The 8,447-nt window shown below is 40.7% G+C and overlaps 1 protein-coding gene across 1 annotated transcript in view; it reads right to left on the reverse strand.

The window, feature by feature from the left end:
• ecel1 (endothelin converting enzyme-like 1) overlaps nt 1–8,447 on the reverse strand; it is a 50,454-nt gene that overhangs the window by 34,225 nt on the left and 7,782 nt on the right. The gene's annotated exons all lie outside the window — the stretch shown is intronic.

Genomic DNA, 8,447 nt, shown 5'->3' on the forward strand with positions numbered 1-8,447 from the left:
TAGTTCACGTCAAAGATCCGGCTCTAAGAGCCATTTCGTTCGCGACCGACCCATCACTAATGAATAGACTGGCCCTTCTGTATGATGCAGCTGATCCAACTTTATTAAGGCTTTAATTTAGGGTCACTCTGACTGGGAACATGCTGACCCAGACAGCTGAGGCCTTGCTTCTGTTAATTCCTGGAGAGTGAAGTGGGCCTCTCGACAGCCTTAGTACAGTTGGTACCTTTTGGATCAATTTATGGGAAATTTAATGTAAGTATCTCAAAAATATTACATGTTGTCTGGTACAGACTGTGCGGGAAAGGTGAATAAAATTAGGACATTTTATTAGCCTGTTACTTAGCACTTAGCAGTGGTCAGCTAATAACATTACATTACAAAGTTCCTCTAGAACACTGTAAACTAGCTGTATGACAGTTTATGTTAAAATTCCATCATTTAGAAGTATTCAGTTTGCAATGTCAAGCAGCGCTGTTTTCTTATGATAGTATTTTGCAAAACATGCTAATATGCGTATTTAAGGTAAACCTACATAGCTCTGCTAGCAAGGACGATGACTCCTATATTAATTGGTTAATAGGCACCTTTGGTTATTGTGACATCACTGGTATCACCCCAACCGGTTGCAGCAGATGGCCCCGCCCCTCCCTGAGCCTGGTTCTGCCGGTGGTTTCTTCCTGTTAAAAGGGAATTTTTCCTTCTCACTGTCGCCAAAGTGCTTGCTCATAGGGGGTCATCTGATTGTTGGGTTTTTCTCTGTATCTACTGTACAATATAAAGCGCCTTGAGGCGACTTTTGTTGTAATTTGGCGTTATATAAATAAAATTCAATTCAATTGAATTGAATTATTGGAAGTTTAGCTTCACCTTCATGTTATCGGTAATTTTTATTTTGAAGCATGTGTGCAAAACTGGAAAGACCTCTTGATGTGGAAGCAAGTCTTCATAAGTTATGCTAATGAGCAACATCCATCAAGAAATCGAATAGCTCACCATCCACCTTTGTTTAAAACCTAATAATGAATTTCCTGTGAGACAGAACCTGAGATGGGCTGAAGGTGGGAGGAAGATGACAAGAAAGAAAGAAAGATAGTGAGAGACTTGGTGGTACAGGTAGGATCATTCGAGGACCATGGACGACGTGCAGATGGAGAGAAAAAAGAGCAAGAAGTGTTGATGGATTGAAACTGAGCTGTGGGATAGACAGCTCAGTTTCAGGAGAAAGATGACGAGAGTTGGGAGAAAGAAACAAGTTTGTTGAGGGAGAAGAAACAGGAAGAATATCTGACACAATGAGGGAGAGGGGGAAACGGAAGAGTTCAAATTTTTACCACTGTTGGTGCAAGGAAGGCTATATCTGCCAAGAAAAGAAAAGAATATATGAAATAACTATTACGAATGGAAAGAGTAAAATCTTTTGTAAGCCAGTATCATGACGCAAATACAGAAAAACGTTTAAGTTTAAGGAAATATATATATGGGATATTGCGTCACGCTTCTCTTTACACTTTTAGTTAAAACCCGTCAATAAATGCTCAAATAGGTGTTCTAAAATCAATAACTCTGACAATTCGTCAGGATGGCTCTATGATATTTGAGTCCATCTGCAGCTCCATGCTATTGTATTAAATGAAAAAAATTTTTTAAAATAGGGTACACTAAACTTACTGGACAGATGAAAACGTTGCTTCATCTGAGACTGAAGCTTTTACCTTTCAAATGAAATATAAATATTGGCTGCAATCAAGCATAAAACTCAGTGAAAGAGCAATGCTAAACTGCCTAGTTTACAATAAAGTTTGATTGATTTAGGAAATCTTACTATTGCTTTTTATTTAAAACCGAAAACCTTCGTAAGTCAAATGTCTAAAAAACAAAACCAAACCCAAGTTAGTTGAATAATTCCCATTGATACATATTTATTTCATAGGTTTTATGCTTATCTAACATCTATTTCCCTATCAGAAACAGACTGCAGTGTTTTAAAGGTCATCAGTGTGCAAAATGGGCAAAATTCACTAGTACAGTTTAGAAATATTAGTTTGACTTCAATGCAGGCTAATAAATGGCACTTGTGGTGAGGTGGAGGACTGGAGTGAGCGCGTCATCTAGGGCTAGGCCACATGTGTGAGAGGTTTTAATCTTTGGTTTTAAATGGAAGCAGTTCAGACTGCTTTGAATCCGAAGGTTGTTTCTCCTTTGTGGCAAAGTGAGAACAGCATATCAAAATTTCTTTTCACGCGTACAAATGGAACTGAAAAGTTAACATTTCAGATTCTATCTTTTTCTTCTTATCCAGTTCAGGGTTGTTGGATGGCTGGAGCCTATCCCATCTACCATGCAGGGAGAACATACAAACTCCACAGAGAAAGCAATCAGCCAGTAGGTAGTTTCGATCCCAGGACCTTTTTGCTGTGAGAAGGTGCCAGAGTGGTTAGCACTGAGGCAGTAGTGCTACCACTATATCACCACGATGCCCCCATTTTAAAATCAGTGTTACTGAGTAGGTTTAGGTATTAGGCTGAGTTTAAAGAAAAGAGGAGCTAAAACTTCTTGTCAGACAGCGGGTATACTGACGGGCCACATACAAGCCAGTGTAACGTAAAATAGTATTTTTTTGAACTGTGAACCATGCTTCTCAAATGTGGTTCGAGAATAAAAAAGCTACAGTAAGAAATGAGCATAATGGGTCCCTTTACACACAGTGTTCCTAAACACCAGTCAGTTTAACAAGCAGAGGATGAACTGCAGGCAGGTTTACCGGGATAAATACTGCATGTATTGAGTATAAGGTGTGCAGCTCCACACTAAAGCCTATATCTGCCGATTGTTATAGCTGACTGCGTGCATGAGTGATAAAAGAGAGAAAACACAGGCTGTCAGATAGTCACTGGTGGAGAGAACAAAAGACAGAAGGAGAGGATGATTGAAACATTGTGCAGAATCTATTACTAAAGCCATCGGGGGGGATAGATGGACGTACCACTACAAGAGAAGATTGGTAAACAACAAGGGAAGAGACAGAGTATCAAACCTGGAGTCTGCAACCCGAAGAGACATGAATTGGTGCTAATGGATGTGATGGTGGCAATGGTAATGGTAAGGGTTAGGAATCCCTTAAAGATATAAAGCTTACAGTCTTGTGATTATTTCACAAAGAGAAGACTTTGTGAAATAATAGGAAAGAACCTGTTTAAAAAGTGGAGCAAAAACAGATGAATTGACAAAATGTGATATGGAGGAGATGCTTTCACTAATGGCACTTGGACTAAATCACAGCAACACATCCTGTCATTCGTAGAAGCTAATGAAAGTAAGCAGGGATAACACAAAAGTGAACAATCACCTTTATTTAAATCCTTTAAAATGGATGAAAAGGGAATTAAAAGCCAGCAATAACTTAAGTAAAAGCATTTAAAAAATGCCCAGCAATCATTTATCTTTTCTACTCTGTGTCTTACCTCAAGATACGCTACACTTTGCAGCACAGTCTAGCAAAAAATACATCATGGTGTTTGTACTTGTCTAGAAATCACCCGACCTAGGTGCATGTCAGAACACGAATATCTGGATGCAGTGGGATATCCCAAAATACTCTTTAGGAATTGAGTAAAATTCTTCTGTGATAATCACTTATCAGAAGATTTCTTCTGTAGCTGTTACATTGAAGAAGTCCCCAAAATAAAACAAACTTGCATTTTTGTTTAAATGATGGTTGTATTTTGCTGTGAAAAACAGGAAAACATTAGCACACTGACCCCAGAAAGTTGATTCTGTTCATCAGGACGTAGTGCTTTCGGTATTTTAAACATTTCATCACTCAGCCTCAGCTGGCTGCAGGTTTCCCCAGCCTCATAAATGGTGCAGTTGCATAATGGATACGATTAGCTGTGAGCTCAGCTTCATGATCATTAATATGTAAATTGTCATGACCATCCATGGGCATGAGTATTGTTCTCGCAGAGTTAGGGAATGGCTGCAATCACAGCAATGTAACATGGTGTAAGATCTTCTTCGATTCAGGAATGGTCATTCTGTTTTCACATAAATGGCCTCCCTGACTCCTCATTTAAACCAGTGTTCCTTCCCCTCCAGGATGTGCACATGCTCATTATTAAACAAGTGGCCACTGGCCTGGAGGTTTAAATAGACCACAGAGACCCAGCCCACCGTGGTAGCTCTTCTGTAGCTCCCAGAGGTTGTATGGGTTCCCTGATGTATAATTCACGGCCATCCTCCAGGCAACTCTGTTTGTCCCAGGGGACTCGATCCTTGAGGTGGACCAAATTTTGGCGCAGCGTGTTTTGGGGTTTGAAAGCCACCGAGATGCAGTGGTTTTTTTTTTTTTTTTTAAATGTGCCTCAGCTGTACACCTGACAGATAAGGGATCACCAGTGGTTTTTGCCTAGACAGCAATTGTCCTTATTCTCTTCTGGGTTGCCTGGAGCATACTTTAGGTGCCTTCCCAGCTTTGATAAATGTTTAGCTGGATTAGCTACATGAATTCAGGGCCTTTTTTAATATGGCTGCTGTGTCTGTGGGGATGGTGTTTGTGTCCTGATGACACACAGTTGTGTTCCAGTGGATGGTGAGAGTTAAACGGTAAATACTGATGTTTATGCAATGCATTATCTTACAGGTTGAGTTTGTCCCCCATTACTGATGGAAATTTCACAGTCCAAGAATGCTAGCCTGTCATTTTTCATATCTTCTGTGGTGAACTTGATGTGTTTGCTCATAAGTTAATGTGAAGCTTGAATTGTGGTACACCCAATCCATAGATTTGATTGTTACCCAGGTGCCATCAACATACCTGAACCGATCACTCGGTGGGGTAACAGAGCCTTTTTCCCACTGTCTCCATATACTGTTAACCACAATGTGTAGGGATGGGTACCGGTGTCCGGTGTCATGGTGACACCGGTTCTGACATAAACGGTAGTAACCAGACCGAAAAGCAGCGCACATTTCGGTGCTTTATTTCGGTGCTTTTTTTTCCTGAGCTGTGATACACTTCTAGCCAATCATTTTACATTTCCGACGATAGTAGGCGGGCCCAGGTACGTACGTTCTGTTACAGCAGAGCTACCGATTAAAAATGTCCAGGGCGAAGCGGTCAAAAGTCTGGCTGTACTTCACAGCAAAATGTGCAAACTCAGCAGCAACAAGTGCTTTAAGCTGATACTGTGATACTGTCAAAGGAGGTAACACCTCAAATCCGATGAAACACCTGGCGACGCATAGCGTTTTTTTTAAAAGCCCAGAAATGCGCCGTATTTGATAGCTTGCTGCGAGACCTCACACCGAGCACATCTACTGCGGGTGGGTTGCCTGTTATGCAACATCCCCCAAAAACACGAAGAGGAGAGTCCTGGCCCCTAGCCCTGCCAGTGTAGCAGAAATGATGACGGATGATGCAGCAGCAGCCGTTCTTCTCTGCGTGAGTAGCTTAATGTTGTTCGTGTGTAATTTATGTTGAGTAGGCTAACCACGTTATTACATTAATGCATGTAAGGTGAACTAGCAAACATCATCATAGCTACATGCGGCTGTCTTCTTGTTTGATGGCAGATACTCCCTTCACCCTGGCCAAAAAGGCTAAAATGACCAAAGAAAAAGTGGAAAACAGTTAAACATGAGAGGTTTAGGACGAAGTTTGTGTTTTTTCCATTGTTTAAGCACTGCTTCCAGCCAAGAGTGATACCATATATGCCCCATAGCTGCAGAAAAGGCTAACATTGTTATCTTTTTACAAAAAACAGCTGAACATGAGAGGTTTTTGGACCAATTTTATGTTCTCCATTCTTTAAGCACCGGTTTGAGCACCGTTTGAGCACCGGCACCGTTTCAAAAGTACCGATTTGGCACCGGTATCGGATAAAACCTAAACGATACCCATCCCTAACAATGTGTGATACTGGGGAACCCATGGCGCACCCATGTTTTGGTGTGATGTGAGTGCCTTCTTGATGCTGATATTGGACTCTGGAGGCTTTGTATAACTGGGACAGGCTAAAGCTTTCATCCACAGTTGCAATTGTCGCCATCGCTCTACTTTAACATTCGTATCTGCATCTACAGTGTTGTTATTTGTTATATTTGATTCTGTGCTGTGATCAGTTCTACTAGCATATTTGCCTCTACATGAGAGCAAAGTTCGACCCCTTAGGAATAATGTCTTTCTCTACCTGAGTGAGTTGCTGTCAGACAAATTCTTCACCCACTTGTCCACTACCCCTGTGGCTTGTTGTTAAAGAAACTCTCTACTCTATGCTGATGTTTCTGGTGCCCAACAGCTAGATCCTGCCCGGTCTTACACTTTTCCTTCTGTGCTAAATGACCCTTCCTGGTAAATTTGAGCACCTGTTGAAGAGTAATATAAGTGTTTGATGGATCTGTTCCTCTTTCAATTGAACACATCACCTGATCAATGGAGAAATTAGTTAGTCTCACCTGCTCATTTAGCAGCTGACTCTGTGCCTTCTGGAGGACTTTGTTAGCTTGGTGGCCCTTGACAGATGATCTCAGTGTAGACTTTTAGGAGCAATCCCACACTGTCTGCATCTGAGACTGGATCTCAGGTGGTAGCTATAGTCTGCCGTCTTACATGCCGTATGCTCATACTCATGTACCAGCTTTAGGCAGTCCTTGCCAAATTGAAGCAAAATGTCTTGATACGTGCTCAATCATCCAAGTAAGGAAATCCCAGGAAGTTGATTCTGTTCATCTGGATGTCACGTTTTCAGTGGGAGAAATGTTTCATCACTCGTCTAACTGACTGCTTTAGCCCACTGAAAAATCACCAGTGCTGAGTGATACAAAGCTCACAGTGAAACTCAGGCTTTCCTTTCAGTCTGTTTAATGCAGGCAGTTGCCATCTGTCAAACATCTGCGCTTCATCTGTACCTTCAGCCGGGTGTGTCCAGAATGTTCTGTACAGTCTTAATAATAAAATGTGATTTTTTCAGATTACAGTAAAATGAGTGATTGGTATATATTGCTGTTTAAAAACACTTAAAGAGCTGAAGTCACTGAAGAATAACTATTATTCAGTAACTATACTAACACTAGCAGTTCTTTTAGGCATTATAACATCATATAACATTCTGACAAATTTGCATTGGTTAATTCCCCTTATACATACCAATTCTGATTTGTAATTGCAAACTTTAATAATTATACCAAGCTGCAGGATGTCAGATAGCTAATTACTTGTTTGTAGAGTTGCACTTTGTGTTGAATTTTTTATGTAATATATCCTAAGATCTGTTATAAATTCTTCCAGGGGGCAAGGGTTGAAACTGTACCACAGTCAGTTATTTCAGCATTTCTTTTTTTTAATGACAAATCACACAATCATTAGCAAATGAGCCTTAATACAGACTAGAACTAAAAAGCTTTGTGTGACAGAGAAATTCAGATCTACGTAAAGCTGGACAGTCAACTAGATCAAGCTCTCTGTTATTCAGAGGAATTACTCAGATATTCAAAGTGTGGCTTGTAGGAAATTTGGTCTTCACTTTGAAAAACACTCATGCTGAATTGTATTGTTCTCATTCCGATTAACAAGCAAAGAAAATCTATTAATTGGGTAATAAACCTACACTGAGTGGGACGTAATTGAGAAAACAAAAGCAATCAGTCATTTCCACCATAGTGTCAATATTGCACATTATGATCTGTGAGCTTCATGAATAGTATGACAATACGACATTGTGACCAACACAACCCCTGTGGAAATGTTGACTTGTGTTACTATTTCAATGTCACTCCATGACCTCTAATAAAGTAGACATGTTACAGTCTGACTTTTCAATTGATTACAAATCTTGTGTGAGACTGATCAATATTACAACAGCGTGAAGCCCATGACTTGCACAAAATCAATCAAAGGTTTCACAATACAATGTCACAAAGTTTGTAAATCTGAAACAGTGAACAGTGGTAATAAAGGAGCAGCACTGAATGTCCTCGCAACTTCATGAAGTGGTGAGTCATGAAATTACCAAAATGTCTGAGTAAGTTACGTTGCCACTTACTCAGACATTTATGTTGCTGGACAGACAGACATGCATCCTGTCTCAGACATAAATGACAAGCAAGTAATCCACCCGCCAGTCATCCAGCCATTCAGCTGTGCATGAGGGCTGAGAGCTGTTGTGTATTTGTGTAGAGCACAGAGACTATTGGCGAGCTGTCAGTGGCTGTAACACACATCCTGACGTACAGCAGCCCTCTAAGGCCTCCCCTGGAGTCTGTCAGGAAGAAGAAGGGAAAGGAAAGAGCGTGTGTTTCTGTGTACATATATATATATGTGTGTGTGTGTGTGTGTGTGTGTGTGTGTGTGTGTGTGTCCATCCATGTGCGTCTGCGTCTGTCTGAGACTGCAGGAGGTAGAAAGGTGTGGGGGTAGATCAATAATAATCAGCTGCAGTAGAACTGGA

This window comes from Pundamilia nyererei, unplaced genomic scaffold, assembly GCF_000239375.1.
Source record: "Pundamilia nyererei isolate P.nyererei 1_Seehausen unplaced genomic scaffold, PunNye1.0 scaffold00083, whole genome shotgun sequence".
Lineage (NCBI taxonomy): Eukaryota > Metazoa > Chordata > Actinopteri > Cichliformes > Cichlidae > Pundamilia > Pundamilia nyererei.